The sequence below is a fragment of the Pinus tabuliformis genome, chromosome Q (assembly GCF_031772625.1).
Source record: "Pinus tabuliformis cultivar Carrire ecotype Pingquan chromosome Q, CPIR1, whole genome shotgun sequence".
Classification (NCBI taxonomy): Eukaryota; Viridiplantae; Streptophyta; class Pinopsida; order Pinales; family Pinaceae; genus Pinus; species Pinus tabuliformis.
This window is the reverse complement of record NC_142296.1, coordinates 1,169,001,424-1,169,019,535: the sequence shown is the minus strand read 5'-3', so window position 1 is coordinate 1,169,019,535 and position 18,112 is coordinate 1,169,001,424. Positions and strand designations below refer to the sequence as shown.

The 18,112-nt window shown below is 37.1% G+C and overlaps 1 pseudogene; it reads right to left on the bottom strand.

Annotated features, from left to right (window-relative positions):
• Positions 1-18,112, bottom strand: part of LOC149223853 (proline transporter 1-like) — a 187,312-nt pseudogene that overhangs the window by 98,564 nt on the left and 70,636 nt on the right.

The following is an 18,112-nucleotide window of genomic DNA, read 5'->3' as shown; positions in this document are numbered from 1 at the left end:
AAAGAACAAGTGTTATTTCTATCGGTACTTTTCCATTAGTAATTGATTTAAGTTTTGGTTACGACAATACATATCTATGTTATGGTTTCTAACCAGTTGTAATTAAGTTGTTTCCTATCTATGATACAAGTTTGTATTTCCATGGTTCAAAACAATTGTAATTTTAACCCGAGGAAAGAAAGAGTGCTACTAGTAGCAATGCCTTTTGATTTTAGGGTTTTTTTTGGTGAATTTTATGCAATAATATGGGATATAAGGGTTATCATTATAGCTTAAGACCACAATTCTCATTAACTTGGTAATTATGTTTTTTTTGTGTAAATCAACATTTTATATTAAAACAATAATACATATTTACAAAAGCTCTGCTCGTGCATACATAGGACTGCTTTCCTAATCCGCATACACCTCGTCATGACCAAAATGAACTTCAACAGAACCCCAGGGCACACCACGCAGGGCGGCAGAGACCGTCAGGGGTTGACAAAAAAACAACAATGACCAAACTCAGACCCACATAGAGCCATAGACAGCTAGATAAGAAAACAGAAAAAACTCACAAAACAAATGACTTCCAAGGTCAACGATCGCATATATAGACCCATGCCTCAGGAACTCATCCAGAGCTTGCAGCAGAGAGCCGTTACATCTCGAGAACCACATAATTCTTAGAGGATTCCTGGCCAATCGGAGCCTTGGCTCTGCCCGCCTGAGATGGCGCTGGAAGTGTGCTCTGACTATTGCCCGTGTTCCCCTCTACCCTTTCCCCAGCATTCCTGGCTTCTTGACATATGGAGTGATGCAGAAGATTGATCAAGACTGTAAGTTTCTTGGAAATGTTGTCGAATTGCTGCTCCAGGCCGGTAATTTTGAAGTCCAGGCCTTCCAATATCGCAACATGTTCTGCAGAAGTTACCGCAATTGCATGTTGCGCTTGTCGAGCCTCGCTGATGTAGTCACCCTGCATACTTATGGCCTTGGCCAGCATCATTTTCATTCTCCACATTTCCGCTTGCGTGCGGACATATTGGGTGGCTTGCGTTGTGGATGTGCCAGGGTCCTTTACCCATTCCATATCCTTCTCCAAATCATGCGCTTCCAGGTTCTCCTCTTCCTTAGTTATGATGGCCTCCAGTTCCTCAATCTTGCGTTTTTCCTTTTAAGAGGTCCTTGTTTCATAGGCTTCCCGAGCCTGCCTAAGATCTCGGTTGGCCGACGTGTTTCTGCTTCCTTCACCCGCCATTATCTCAAACTCAAACACCAAATAGCATCGTGTTTTAAGGGTCGAGGAAAAGAGTTTTAGCAAGCTAACCAAATACACAGTGGCGTTGTCGTTGCTGGGAACTGAAGATATATAGGGGAGAGTCGGTTAGTCACTTGTTGCATTCCATCTTATCACCCGTTGCTCGCAAATCCCTTCATAATTATCCTTGCTTCGTGGTTCATACTTTCGATGATGGCTCGGATTTCTTCTCTTACGTTTGCCTCTCTTGAACTTCTTCGAAGCGTGCCAAGTGTCCATACTTCTATAAGGGCGTCGGCGACGCTCATATTTTCTGATCATGGAGCTGATGGGAGTGACTCCCGCTTGCTTGTGCATTGAATGCCCATTACCTACCTGTCCTTCATTCTTCTATCATCCCTTAATTCTCCCAGTAGTACGATTGATAGTAATCATATCTCAATACCTGTGAATAGCGTCGTCCCTCTGTCCTTACCTTTCATTCACCATATCCTGCCTCGAGAGCAGGGTACACTTGTTTCTTACTTCCGGGCAAGTGAAGTCCTGCCAACAGCTCTCCATGATGCTTGTGGGGTTCTCTATACCATAATTTGCCAGATGGTCTGCGACTGTATTGGCTCTGCAGTGAATCTGAAAGATTAAACCTTTCAAATGCCCAAGGTGTTCGGATATGCTCTCTATTACTTTGGCCAGTCGCCAATGCTGTGTAACTTTGCTTGCTTTAGCTCCCGCATACATCCTTCTAGCTACTGTAATTGCGAGCTGGGAGTCCCCTTCTACCACTGTTGCGCCCGCCTGTAATTTCCTAAGAATACTAAGACCCTGTTCCATCGTTGCAAACTCCATCTCATTATTGGTTCTTTCCCCTAAGGCTCTGCTATAGATGTACTGAATTTCTCCTTCGTTGTTCTTGAGAATGCCTCCAATGCCGGCTAGACTTGGATTACCCCTCGACGCACCATCGAAATTTAGTTTGAGCAAGCCTGAAGGTGGTCGTTTCCAGATGCTTAAAGTGGTGTTTATCTCCTGTTGGCGATTCACGGTAGCCGCGAAGGTTCCTTTATCCAAGTTGAAAGCTTTCAAGATTTGTAAGTCCCCATTTGATGCTTTATTATCTTTTTCTGGTCTGCCTTTGACAAGAACCAATTGGATGATATTTTGTGTGATAATTTCTATAGAGTGATTTATATCTCTGGTTTCGTTCAAAAATACTCTGCTATTCCTTTCTTTCCAGATCGACCAAGTGATAAACCCTGGCATGGTTTTCCAAATAATGTTGACCAATTGATTACTGGAGAAATTGCCTCGCCAATTTTCGATGGTTTCTTGAATGGAATCTCTTGTTCTGTCTGTTTGCTACAATGTGGTTTTTGCCCAATTCCACAGGAGGTTTGCCAAGTCACATGTGTTGAATAGATGATTCATTGTTTATTCTTCCTTTTCGCACATGGGGCATCTAGATGGGCCACAGAACCCTTTCTTTCAGAGATTCTCCCAAGTGAGAGCTTTCCTGTGCATTAGGAGCAAGAGGAAGGTTTTAATTTTCGGCCAGAACTGATAATTCCAGACCTTGTTGCACCATTTCACCTTTTCTTCTTGCTCTGAATCTTCGATACAGTTTCTGGCTTCTTTGAGTGTGAAATTTCCCCCTCCTTGCTTTCCCCATCTTAGTTGGTCGTTGTCTTCCGCCATTCTAATTCTTCTTTTGTTTAACAGTGTTTGAAATCCCTAATGTCATTGTTTGCATCGGTCATGTTCTCTGTTTCATTGACTGCCCAAGTTCTCCAGTCCAGGTCCCTATTATTAGGAGTCCAATAGTGATTCGCCATTGTTCTCACAAGCTCCTGGTAAGTTCTTTGAAGACCTGAAAACTCAGGCCTTTCTAACTTGGGAAGTTGTTGCCAGGCATCCTCCCAAAAAAAGGCAGTTTTTCCATTGTGAATTTCCCAAAAGCTATTCTCCTGTATAATGTCTCAATTTTTCCTTGCTAGGTTCCAGATCGGTGAGCCCTCTAGATTCTCTTGCATTCTGATAGGTTCTGAATGCTATGCATTGGAGCGTATTTTTCCTTCCAATGTCTAGCCCAAGGAAGATTGGGTTCCTTCAGCCATTTCCAACACAGCTTAGCCCCACAGGCCCTGTTGATAGTGGAGGGGTCTAGCAGGTTTAACCCTCCCATTTGTTTGGGTTTACACATTTTATTCCATGCCACTAGTGCCCACTTTTTCTTCTCTGCATTTCTTGGCCATAAGAAAGTTCTCTAGATCACCCTCATTTGCTGAAGGACTCCTTTGGGAGTAGGAATTATTGAGAGCATATATTGAGGAATAGCTTGCAGGACTGCTTTGGTTAAGACTAGCCTACCAGCAAAATTGAGGGCCCTGTGGGTCCAATGATGGCATCTTTTCTCTAGGCTAGCTAGGATTTTCTCCCAATGAGTTTTTTGCTAGGGTTTATCCATTAGAGGCGCTCCTAGGTACCTAGAGGGCAGATTGCTTCCCCGGAAGCCTAGAATGGTAGAGAGATTTTTTTGCACTGCTAAATGCGTATTGAAAAAGAATATGGTGGATTTAGCTAGATTAACTTCCATACCTAAAGCTTTGCTGAAAAGATTAAGGATCCTCTTAAATCCCAAGGCTTCTTTGACTGTGGGAGTACCATGTAACATTGTATCATCAACAAATTGTTGATGAGTAGTCGCTGGAATGGAAGGCAGGGGCTGCAATCCTTTGATACTTCCTTCCTCTTTAGCGCTGTGTATGAGTTTGCTTAAACCTTCCATCAGGATAACAAACAAGAAAGGTGATAATGGGTCTCCTTGCCTGAGCCCTCGTGAGGGGAAGAATTGATCGGCAGGGGCACCGTTTACCAGAATAGAAAATTTAGTAGATTTGATCAGAGCTAAAATCCACACTATCCATTGATTGGCAAAACCGAAAGCTTTTAAAATTGCTTCTAGGTAATTCTAGTTTACTTTATCATAAGCCTTTGATAAGTCAAGTTGCATCATCATGCCTGAAATTTTCCTGGAGTGAAGCGCGTGAATCATTTCTTGAGCTAGTAAAATATTGTCCAGAATTTGTCTCCCCTCAATGTATCTCGATTGCTCTTTAGAGATGAGGCCTGGAAGAATAGGTTTCATTTTGTTAGCAATTACTTTAGAGAAAATTTTATATATATAGCATTGCACAAAGTGATAGGCCGAAATTTTTTTGGGGTTTTGGCTGCCTCTTCTTTTGGAATCAAGGCAAGGAAAGTAGAATTTAGGGACTTGAGGATTGAGGTAGAACGCCGAGAGTCTTCCACCACTTCCCAGACCTCTATTTTAACAATGTCTCAACAAGCCTTGTAGAAGTTGATGGTAAAACCATCAGGCCCAAGTGCCTTATCATTTGGCATATCCTTCACCGCTTCTTCCACCTTCCAAAGAAATTTCTCGAGTTAGCGCTAGGTTTCGCTCATTAATGATTGTTTTGGGAATGGATTTGATGAGTTCATCAATTGCTTCTGTCCTATCAACCTCTGGATCCTGAGCTATGCTGCTGAAATGCGTGGTAAGCAGGGTTGAAACTTCTTGGTGTGTCTATAGAATGGCTCCCTGTTCATTTTTTAGATTGAGGATTTTATTGGCTCCTCTGTGGTCCATTGTTGATCTGTGGAAAAATTTTGTATTATGTTCCCCTTCCTTGAGCCACTGAATCCTAGAATTTTGTTTCCAAAGGGTCTCCTCTTGTTGGCAACGAAGTTGCCATTACTGCATCAGCATTTTTTCTTTGTTTACAGTTTCTGGGTTAATGTCTCCCGTGATCCAATCTTTGTGTATCTGCTCTAATTGCTCCTCTAATTTGGCTTTTTCTTTGAATATGTTCCCAAATACTGTTTTGTTCCATATTTTGATCTTATTTTTGATGTATTTCATTTTTCCTTGTAACCTATACATTTTGGTTCCTTTGATGTCCACCGGTTCATGCCATCATTTTTCAATAAGTTGAATGAAGTCCGGATGGGTAAGCCAAAATTTCTCAAATCTAAATGGCTTATTTCTAGGAGTGCCCTGGATAGCAGCAATCAAAGAGATGGGCCAATGGTCTGACCCTCCACTAGGGAGTATGTCTGATTCTACTATAACTCCCTCCAATATAATACTTTCTGAGATTAGAAATATGTCAAGACGATAAGCAATTTATCTTTCACCTCCCCTTTTGTTATTCCATATGAAAGCCCCACTTTTGGGGTGGACATCCACTAGTTTAGTAGTGTTTATGAAATCTAAGAAGGCTTCAGAATCTTTGTCGAGTTTTCTTGTCCCTCCTTAATTTTCCATTAGGGTAGTTATCATATTGAAATCCCCCCTAAGACTGCCTTCGCTCTGGGATATCTTAGCTTCAGATTCTACAAAGTTCTTAGAAAAATAAATTTCTCTTCTAACTTCTGAGGCTCGTAGACATTGGTACACAAATAGGTTTCTGAATTTCCTACCACCTGAGCTTCTATAGCTATGAAAGATCTAGTTGCTTCAAAGGAGAGGATTTTGATTACTTGCGGATCCCATAGGGTAATTAAACCTCCCTCCCACCCATGGCTGTCGATTTCCAGGTATTCCATATGTTTGCCTAATTTTTTGCTGACATTATGAATAGTACTAATTCCACATTTGGTTTCTTGCACAAATATAATGTCTAGTTTTTCCTTTTGGACCTTCTTCTTTAAAAGTCGTTGTTTTATTTAGCTATTAAGCCCTCTAGCATTCCAAGAGATGACTTTCATTTTAAAACAAAAATTAGTAGTTCAGAGAAAAAGCTTCTAGAGCTTTCATCTTACCAGAGTTTAAAAGAATTTGTCCCAGTTCGTGCAGTGCCTCATTATTGGATCTGCGCCCTCTCTTTTTCCTTTGTTTGGAGCTGGTGGACGTTTGAAGTAGACCTTTTGTTCGAAGTCCCATTCCTTTGGCTACGCCCAGGTTCTTGCTTTGCATATCAATTTCTGCTCTCTGTCGTGTTATTAGTATCGCATTTATTCTCCTAACTTCCTCTTACAATATGTGTTCCATCCCCTTCTTTTTCCAGTCTTCCACCATGTCTGGTAGGTTAACTCCTTCTTGCTCTAGAATGTCATTAAGCTCCATCTCATCACTTCCGATGTCACTTATGAGCATTTCGGAGTCTTCATCTACCCCTTCTATTACCTCTTGATTCTGTAGTATAATTCTTTGAGGATTTTTCTCCATTGTTTTAGTTTCAGGCTCTGTTGTAGTTTTGTTTGCTTCAGAGGTGTTTTTTTCCTTATTATTGTCCTCTGATTCGGTCTCAGTTTCCAGAGCTTCAAAAGCATTACTAGTATTACCTTGTGATGTGCTTGCTTTGGTTGGGCGTTTCCTATTTGCTCTTTGTCTCGCTCTTGGCTGAATGAAGGTTTCCCTGTTCCTTTCTGCCTTATCTACCTTAAGGGCTTCTGCTGTTTTATTTAATGGACATTCTCTGACTAAATATCCATGCTCATGACATTTTCTGCATCGAAATGGGATTTGCTCATAATCAATGGCTTGGAAATAGTCCTCATCCCTATATTCCAGCCATAGTCCCTCATGCAATGACCCCAACACATCCATTTCCACACAGATTCGGGCACAGGAGATGTATCTTCTCTGTAGAGTGTCTTCTTAAGCTTTGATGAAGGTTCCTAATTTCTTACCTATCTGTTTTAGAGCTGCATATCCCCAATAGTCTATTGACAAGGAGAAGAGGCGTATCCAGACTGGCACCTACTTGAAGGTTTCGTTTTCTAGCACGAAATTGGGCTTCCAAGGCCTAATGTATAGGCCCGCCGAAGCGAATAAGCAAGGTCCGCCATCAAATATTCTATCCTTATCCTCTAGATTTGAAAAAACAACAGTGAAAAAACCTTTGGCTCCTAAGTGCAGTCTAACATCACCTTTGGGTTTCCATTACTGCTTTATCCATTGGCACAATGCTCTTTCTGTTGGCCAGAGTCCCATGAACTTGCAGATCACTGCGTGTTCAGTCATGTGATCCCGGTAGGCTTGAATTTCTGGGTCTGTTATCACCACCCTTAGGGTTTCTGCCACTTTAGGTTTGCATGGGCCTTGAGTCGTTTTTCCCTTGAATGTTTCTGTTTTGTGTCCTTGTTCCTCGTTCTCTTTATTCAGAGCCCCTTCTTCTTCGTCTGTTTGCTTCTTTTCTTGTTTGTTTTCATGTGTAGGTTGTGCTTGCGTTGCCTTCTCCCTGCTTTTGTTTTCTGTTCGACCTCCGCCCTCCTTTCCTTTCAGCTTTTGAGTATTGTGTTCCTCCTTGCCCTCATTTCTTTTCCTTCCCTTGCTGGTCCCGTCCTCTTTCTGTGACTTTTCATACCTAGCTATTTGCACACTTTCCTGTGGTGTCTGTTTGTGCATCATTATATGTTTGTAAGAAGGGGTCCCTATGGACCCCTCGTTTACCATCTGTCAAGTCAAGATCTGTCCTCTTCTGAATAGCTCTACCACTCTAACCCTGTTCTTTTCTAGTTTTGAACCCTAGATCTGAAGAGTCCGTGAGTTGTAAACCCCCGTTTTCACCAGGTCGCGCTCCTCCTCCAGGTTCATGGTAATAACTTGGTAACTATGTTAATATTGGAGGAAAAACAATTTGGAAATAGAATTTTTCCAAAAAAATTGTCTCCAATGTGCATTTGAATTTTGAAAATATGCATTCTAAGAAACTATGTTAATAATTAAATATGCAATAAATATGGCATAGTCATGATGCATATGTGACACAAATATGATCCAAAAACTTGTGAATTTTGCCACTATCGTGATGTTGGTATGACAAAAATATGATGCACTACAATGCTAAAATGACACATTACAATGTTGATATTATGCAACATATATGATTTTAATGCAAATTTGACATAAAATTGTCATTAAAAGTTTCTGTATGCAATACTATATGATGTGGCATGATGATAATACAATGTAGGAAAGAATTTTGTGTCATGTTTTATATTCCTACTACAATACCTTATAGAGTGCACAAGGAGAAAGATAGCATAAGTTTAATGTAAAGATGACACGTATCACAATGTAACCACTAGTGATGTGTTTTTCCTCCTTGACACATAAACATTTTTCTCTAAAATGTACATTGGGAAATAACACTAATGACAATGCTATAACCATGTTTTATGATAGAAGCATAAACAAAAACTCATAATTACATTGACGTGTTGTGAGCGATGTTATTGGATGTCTTCTTGATCACTTGTTTGCATATCATGATAGTGTGGTAAAATATCCAGCTAAGAAAATAAAAATTATGCCTATACTTTATGTAAAAACTCATCAATGACATGAATATGAAATTTATATATAATGATGATATTTTTAAGTTGTCTATAATATAGACACATACTTCATGAAATTATTTTTTCTAAAACATAACCACGAGTTAAGAGAAGTCACTCTTGTTAGATTTAATGATGCCAAACACTAACATTTCTTAAACCATATGCTCAATCTCAATCGTTTTAGCATATGGATATTTGGAACGTCGAATGTTATGAGGAAGGATTCCCAAAATGTGTTGAATATCATGATCTCGTGTTCTCAAGTAGGATGAATACCTTCATATATCTTTATAAATAGCTTTAAATTATTGTTTCCAATAACTCTATGGAGATTCAAAGGAATAAAGGCATTCGATGTTTGAAAATGTACTGAGAAGAATTAGCTCAAAGTTGTCAAATTTTCCTTGATATTTCTAAGTTTAATTTACATGTCTTGTATAAAATATCCTTATAAGTTATTGAAAATCTATAGCCACTCTTCCTAAGGTTTTGTACATAAGACCACATTAGCACCAACCATTTTGGATTGAAATTATTACGTCGTCCAAGAAATATTTTCCCATAGTGAACTTATTATAATTCCATTACCATTAATATAATATGGTACTTCCATTGACAATCATTACATGCTAGAAATATAAATAATTTGAGATGTTTGGATAATTTGCAAATAAATTAATTATGATGACTATGGCAATCAATCAACATTGTTGCCCTATTTTTTCTCAATGTATCCTTCTGTATCGAGTGTTTCATGAGTCTCAACCTAATTGAGAGCATGAAAAGATATCGATGGAGTCATATCATCTAGTTTAGGATTGCAAGAAGATTACATCTATTATTTTTCTTCCTTTTTAAAATATATTTAGAATAATGTATTGTCACCACACTTATGTCCCCAATCTAATTGTTATCATAATGGAAACATAGTTCCTTTTCTCTTCTTTCCTCTAATTTCTGAGGTTCACCTTTGTAGAATGAGAGAGATTAGGAATGGGAAAACTTTTCTCCAGGTAAGGGTGAGTGGAAACCATTTTAATATCCATACTTTTATCTCTAACTCTATTTTCCATAGAAAAATCCCTATACAAGGATTTATATTGAAAGAGACACCCCTCATGTTGAATCCTATCTTTTAAACTACCTATAAAGAGATCCAACAATTTATCCCTGTGAACCTTAATTTTGTCTCGTTATCTTATATATATCATTTGACTAAATATTATGTTTCTTATACCATCTGAATAATGAGTTATCAATTATTCATATAAGAAAAATAAGAGACAATAGAGGTTTTATTGTGTTAACAAAGCTATTGAAACTACATAAATTTATAAGATTCTCAATATAAGTATGTTATAGTTACTTATTATATAATAACTGAAACATGAAATTGATCAAAGAATTATTCCACTTAGAATACCCATGTCATGGGATCATTTCCTTTAAAAGTTCTCATATCGATCATGGGAAAGAAGTAGTTTTGCAGACTCGATTTGGAACCATAATGGTTTGGATATTGGAATGGTGAATTATTAGATGTAAATTTATTAGAACCTTCATGTGATCAAACCAAACTCTCTTATTCTATTTATCCTCTTCTTGAGGAGGGTAATTTAGAATAATATTTCTCATTAGCTCCATATGATCCCTTTCATTTCTTTAATATTATCTTTTAGATCATATTTTATTGTCATCTCTTAGATATCATATTTTTTTGCCATTTCTTTTAGGTCATATTTTCTCAACAAATTTTACTTGATATCATCCTTAAAATTTTGGAATTCTATTTCACTTACCAATTTTAGTATCCACACAATTTTCCCTTGTAATTTGCATGCTCTCTATTTTCTCCCTCAACTTGGACACTTCAAATTTCACATATTTGTTATCTTATTCTACCAAGGTTGATCCTATAGAATCATGTATAGGATTTTCATTTGTGTTAATGCATAGAGACATAATTGGCTAAGGTTTTTCTAGGACATATGAGTAAGGAGAGTTAGAATATATACTATAATAGATATACCAATGGGATTTCAAAAATGGTACTTTTCTATTCTTTCGCAACAATTCTTGAGGACAATGATTAGCCTTTAGAATCCTTGCAAGGAATTTCATTTTGATTTCTACACCCAGATGTGATGGCCTAGAGTTTTGTGGAGTCTTATGGCCAACGAAGCGTTAGTATCTAAAACTCTTATATGTGCCATTAGGTTATCAACAATAATACTTGGCCATTTTTGTGCAAAATTGATTAAGGAACATGGATTATTTCATTATTCATAATAAAATGGTTCCTAAATATGTGACAGTGATATCCTTGAGAATAAGGTTTGGTGTACTATAGATACAAACATAAGAAAGGTGATATAAGTATTGTCTCATATAAGTTTTTCAGAATTCATATATAGCTATGGTGTGTGGAAGATTTAACCCATAAATAGATCCTATATACTATGGCACCACTTGTCTGATACTGAAAAAGGTGTGCATGGGGCATCCAATGATGATCCCATGTATATTCTTTGCATGTGTGCTTCCTAATGGTAGCTCTATGAAATAAATAATATATATTTATGTATATAGACGTTGCTACATGTATACAATCAAAAAATTATAATTTTTATGAAGCAAAGAAAGATTTGATCATTAGAACCCTTTTGGCACCATAGTTCACGATATACTCTCCTAACAAATCTTATACTCAATGTAAATTTGCTCTTACTGCATTTATGAGTCTAAAAAATTGTATTGGAACATAGTGCTATGTATACGATGTGAACTTGGAACTCCCACAAGTCTAATGCAATTTCAAGTAATCAAAAGAATGTTAGATTGAGCTACTGAACCCTTTCTTTTTTGTTGTTTTTCAAGTAAGAAAGCTTGTATGAACTATTGTATTTCCAATATTTTATGAGTGGAATTAATTTTAACATCACAATCTTCAGATATGGGTGTTTTTACTAATGGACCCATCTAATACTAATTTTGTAACAACCCTCAATTAAAAGTTCATGTAATAGAGTTAATAAAGGCAAAATAAGACCAAGGTCATGGGATACATATTGCAAGATGAATGTTGGGAAAATCATTCTAGTGGGTGTTCATTTGGTTTATTAAGGCTAAAGAAATTGGAAAATGAATTTCCAAAGGCTTTGAAAATGAAAATAGGTATTAATTGACATTTTATTTCTGAAATAAAGGAAAATAGGAGAAAAGGGAGATGAAAGCTCACAAGTTTTCATGAGAGGGGAATTTAAGGAAAATGAAGAAAATAGAGGCCTCAATGATAAAAAGGATTATGAGGATCAGATCACAACCTTTTCTTAGTTTAGTTGTGGATCTCTCTCTATGTTCTCTCATACTATTGCACATAGACGATTCTTGGAGCACTCTGGCATTGGAGAAAGGAAGGAAAAGGAAGGAGAATAAGACAAAGAAAGCAAGGAAAAGTTGGATCAAGTAGCTTCAGCAGGAATACTTGCAGGTAACAAGTTGCATGTGTGATTTTTGTAGTTGGTTTGTGAATGCATGCTACATGCATATGTGTATTTGGTTCTCTAGTTGTCATTGGCATGGCTTTTTCCAAGTGTGATAGTGGCTTCAGCTTTTCCCTGCCATTTTTTGATAGCAATGGTGTGATGGGGTTCTTTTATTTAGTTTGTTAGATGGTTTTGGAACCAAGTGAGGTGGTCTCAGGAAAATTCCCATAGGGCCTCAGAATCCCTTGAACAATTTTAGCAATATTGCGATAAAGTCTAAGGGTGGAGATAGGAAAATTCCTCAAGGTATTGGTGAAGAAATTATAAGGCATAAAAGCTTGTTTTAGGCCTAGTAATTCCTTGACTAGTTTTGGCGGGATTGTGATAAAGCATAAGGGTGGTGGTGGTTTAATCTTTGGGAAGCCGTGGTTGTTTATGTATTGGTTTTCTTACGTGATATCTTGAATGGTTTTGGAGGGATCATAGGAGCATGAGGGTGGAGGCGGTTTAATCTTCGAGAAACCCTATTTTTTTTTGCCTTGATTCCCACATTCATGCTTGGAATATGGCATGGGGGTGATTTGCTGAATGAAATATTTGGTTTAGCTCAATCTATGGTTGAGTGGCACGTCCAAGTCCTTGACTTGGTTGGATTTTTCATATGTTAATAAGAGCTCATTTCCTATTTTATTTCATAATTACTTTTACTTTTTATTATGCGACTTTGATGGATATTTATTATGGTTATTATTCTCGTTATATATTGGTTATAAGAATGGTTCCATAACAGGTTCTAGATATGACTCTTGATATGTTTGATCTATTGATAAATGGTTAATGAATGCATGAGTTAATAATTGTTATTACAGCTATTATGAGAAGGAATTAGACCTTATTGATTATTCTCAGATAAATATCAGACCATTATGTTCAAATATGCATTCATGACCTATAGATTACATGTTCTCAATATGTTTGATGAAATCCTTGTCATGTTTGAGGCAGCCTAGATCAAGTTTTTCCTTCAAATTTTTATGTCTAGAATTTTTGTCATGTCATTATTGATTATGAGAAGTTATAGGATGTTTTGGGTAGTGGTTTAGAGGTTGACCTAGAATCTAGGCTCAGAGCTCAAGACCGCATGCTCCTAACTGGAAAAATTGGATTGAAAATGCATGGATGTAAAATTTTGCATGTGGTTGGAGGCTTCCAACCCAACGAAGATCTTGTTATGGGTGCGGATTAGGGCCCACGGAAGAAAAGGAGGGGTATAACTCAGGTTTTGGCCACCTGGCATGGTTTCTCAACCTCTAAGTGTCCTGTAGTCCCTATTGGATGTTGTGAGATGTCACTTTATCATCAATAGTGAGCCCCACTTCCTTACTGGGACCTAGGAGGTCGAGTCATGTCACATTAGCTCTTCCTCTCATGTTTACAGTGGTAGGGCAATTAAAGTGGGTAAATGTGGGAGGGATGGTTACAAATTTGAGGAGTAGACAAAAGCCTTAACTTGTATAGATTGTAACTTTGACAATATGGTGATATATATATTGAAATGCTTACTCCGTGTACTTTTCCCTTTCCTTTATTAAATATAATTTCTATTAAATTCTAATTATCCAAAAAAAATAGAATGAGAATGTTGAAATTTCTTGTTTGACAAATTTAAACCAAGGATTTTCCACTTTGATACCAAATTTTATGGACCACACAGAGAAATAAACATATGAAAGAAACAATTATAATTTTTCTAGCAAAATTCAAGTCAAGGAGTTAATGAATGGGAATCTTGTTTATGGGGGTGACCTCGTAAGACAAGATAGCAAACATAGAAGATAATATGATCCTTTAAACGAGTCTCATTGGCATTGTGTGTGTGTGTGTGTGTGTGTGTAATAAAGAGAAGTGGAAAAAACTAATAATTTTACATATGTATAATTATCATAATGATATTCAAAGAAGGTTATGGTAATGGTCGTAATATATGAGATCAATTTTATAAGGAATTTTTTTTGACATAAATTGATGCTCTAGTCTCAAATGTTTTCCTTAACAATTTATTGTTATTTTTTGGAGAATAATTGTATTTTCCAATGATTTAGGATGAGCACCACTTGTTATGGATAAAATTTCATGTGAAAATCAAAATGAAACAAAATAATCATGGAATTTATTCACAATTCTTGTGAGTCTTGATACAATGTTGAGGTGAGATAGACAAAGTAATGATCATAAACATTTTGGTCACATATTAATGGATGTTAGAGATGCAATAATGATCTGAATATATAAACTTGAAGATTTTTAACAATTTGCAAGTGAAAAATATGGGTTTTGGTACAGGATCAATTTACTAAAAACATAAAACAAGTGAATTTTAACCAAATTTTACTGCCAAATAGAGACAAATAACCATATCTAAAACACAAAACATGATAAAGGAGTTCACCCCTCTCTTGGGCTACATCTCTTGGTCTAGCTTCCAATGCAGGGCTTCTTTCATTAAGTTCTCAAATGTTGTTTACATTGTTTTACAAAGTTCAAAAAGCAGAACTGATGTCTCCAATGAATCCAACATTGTCAAAACCCCCCATTTTAGCTCTTTTTGCACCTCATTTGGCCAACAATTTAGTAAGTTGTGCATGTTTCAGTTTTTTTCTCCATCATCCAGCTAGTCATCCTCCAATTTAGCCTAAATTTGGCTTGAGTGCCCCAAACCCGGAACCAAGGCACAATTCTGGCCTACTCTGCCCATTAAGCCCCTAGTTCTGAAAAACTTGGTCACGTGGCACACATATGACCAGGTTTAGGGCCAAGATTCTAGGTCTTATGTGTTAATGGTTTTATCCCTTCACTGGCACTCACTCTCAGTTATAAGTGTCATGTTGACCTGGGGTTGACCCCATTAGCTTCTGCCTCCAGTTTTGACTTGGGCTCCAACAACATGTTAGCTTCGGGCCTATGGCCATGGGCTGGGCTAATGCCTAGCCCCTTAGCTTCCCAACCTGCGGTTTCGTGGGTGCAAAGGTGGCCACAAGCTAGGGCTTATCCCGGCCCCCTCCCCCAATGGCACATATAAAGAAACTCTAAATAATATTTTTGCACTATAGTGTACAAGAACCACCGGTGGCACAGTGGTGGATCACTCCACTATCACCACAGAGGCCTCAAGTTCGAACCTTGTAGAGGCCTACTCTAGCCATATGCAAAATTTTGACAAGTAATAGGAGACCACGTGGCTGCCACCAATTGGCCCACATGGCTCTCCTTCATTGGTTAACCCTTCAACCAATGTAATCATGCAATACACAAGCCAATCACAATGAGATAAGTATCAATCAATCATTGGCCCATAAAAACACAATCAATTTCCTAGTTAGATGCCCAATCACTGTACAGACTATTGACGGGGTGTACCTACAACTGAGATTCCAAAAATTTTAATTGTTTGCCAATTCGATCATAATGTGATATCGGGAGCATATGATATTGGTTTTGAGTGAAATGAATTATGTTTCATTCATATCACCAATATCTATCCAGACATTTAGGTTTCAAGCTCTGTCACACACTTTGAATTTTGAGCACTAATTTGATCGCCATCGCTATGCACCATCCTTCTTCAAAGCCAAAACATTATGAAACCCTCAAGAATATGTTTTGGGACCAATGTCATATTTTTCAAATAGACTTTGCATTTTTTTTTTTTACCTCTACATGATCTAACACTTGCATCTTATTCACACCAATGTTCAACAATGATGCATCATGTTGCAATTTCACTTCATGTTGTTTACCTATTTTAGCAGGCAACATGTTAGAATCCTGAAACATTTTATCACATGAATTAGAAACCTCAATGAAATCAAATTTCAAATTTGATTTATATCCTTGAAAGTTTTTAGATTCCTCAACATCTTCATGTTTGATCATTAACAATGCAAAGTTCTAACTAGCATTAACAATCCTCTTTATTAGTCCCACATTTACAAGAGATGCAAACAACTTCTTGTTGTGTGCTCTAACAATGTACTCAATCACATTTTTAAACAAATGATAATTTCTCTCATGGAGATGAAAAATAGGTCTCCTATCATATAGATATGGGCTTCAAAAAATAATACCATGTATATCAATTGGAATTACATCAAGCTCTACCTCATATGAAACGTTTGCAATGATTGCAAATTTCAGTTTACATCTTTTTGTCACATAAAATTTTGCATTGTCACATATACAACCTAGAGGATAAGGTTTTGGATGTGGCATGATTTCCAAGTTTAACTTCTTGACAATGTCTTCTAAAATGAGGTTTGCTTGTGAAACACTATCAAACAATGTGTCTATCTTGGTATGTTTTGAAACAACTCTAACGTGGAAAAGCTCTATTCTTGTTTTTTCATATTGAGTTTCATTGAGAAAATTTGAAGAACTAGTACTTGCAATGTCCTTACCTTTCAAACCCATGGCTATGATCTTTGTTTCATCTCCAGAATCTGATCCTAAATCATGTTGTGTAGTTGCAACTATCTTTGATTTCTCCTTAAAATTAAACCTTTTGGTCTCATTTTAGGATGAAGTTTCCAATAGTGGTGTTCATCATGGCCTTCTTTACAACAATGTTTACATGTGATCTTTCCTCCTTCTTTCTTGACTGTAGCATTCTTTTTATCTTAGCCTTTAAATTCCCAATTTCCTTTTTCTCCATACTTGAATGACTTCTCACTAGTTTCTTCAGAAACATTTTTCCCTCTTGCCTCTAAATAAGTTTCATGTACACAAATTCATCTAGTTTTGTAGGGTTAAACATGATAATTGTATGTCTCAAGTAACTATGAAATATTCCAATGTATCTGAGCAAAGTATCTTGAAAAGAAAAATCTATACCCAAAATCAAAGCTCTTTTCCTAAATTCTTGAGCATAGCTTTGAACATTTTTCCCCTTAGCTTGTCTAAATTTTTTCCAATCCATAATAGCTTTCTGCATGTATGCTAATGGATAAAATTTCCTTTTTATTACAACAAAAAAATCATTCCAAAAGGATAAAACCTTGCCATGTTTCTTCATGACCTCTTGACTTTTGGCTTCCCACCAAATAAGCGTTGCACCTTCCAATCTAAGAGAAGCAAGATGAATCTTGGTTTTATCATTATCCTAAAATACACTTCAATCTGATGAATCCAATTATCTAATTTCTCAACATATACCTCTCCATTGTACATAGGCAATTCAAACTTAATATCAAGCTTCAGCAAAGGATTTTTACCATGACATTTTGGAGAATTTGGAGGTGTTTGTTTTTGTGAAAGGGTAGAAGAAGTAGAAGATGAGGATGATGGAGGTAAAGGTGTTGGGTTGTCACCATTCCCTTCATTCCCTTTTGGAGACTTGACTATTTTCCCTCCATATCCATTTGGATGTTTTAAGCTCTCTCCATACAACCTTTCATTTCTCTCTTCATAAAGAACCTTTACCATTTCAGACATCTCAAAGAATGCTTTTCTAAAATTTCTTTCATCTTCAAATATCCCTTTCGTCATAACTCTTGTTCACACATTATCAATATATAAATATAAATACAAAAAGAAATTAAAGTTTCCACCATGAAACATAGATTTCCACCATAAAGATTCTATACGAGATATGATTCAGGGAATATATTAAACATTGATAAAAATTTTGGTAAACATTTCATATGTTAACAGTTAACTGTATGACCGTGCTACAGTCGCTTTCAGCTCCAATTACTCAGCATTAATTTGTTTACGGTCACACTTAACTTTACTCCAGCTGCTTATTCACTTGGTCTTTACACCTAGCATTGTCATTTATTCCTGCTCTATCATGGTTGCGTGGCACGGGCAGGCTGTCCTTCCGCAGCTATTCACCTCGGGTTTCTCCTCCCATCGACGGCAGAGGTTTTTGGGTTTTGATCCAAAGGTTGAGATCATTCTAGAGGGTTTTTCAATCTCGATTGCTGGAGGTAGGGTTCATTCGGTTCCTTTGCTCTTTGGCGCCAGACCCTGCTCCGCTGCTCTT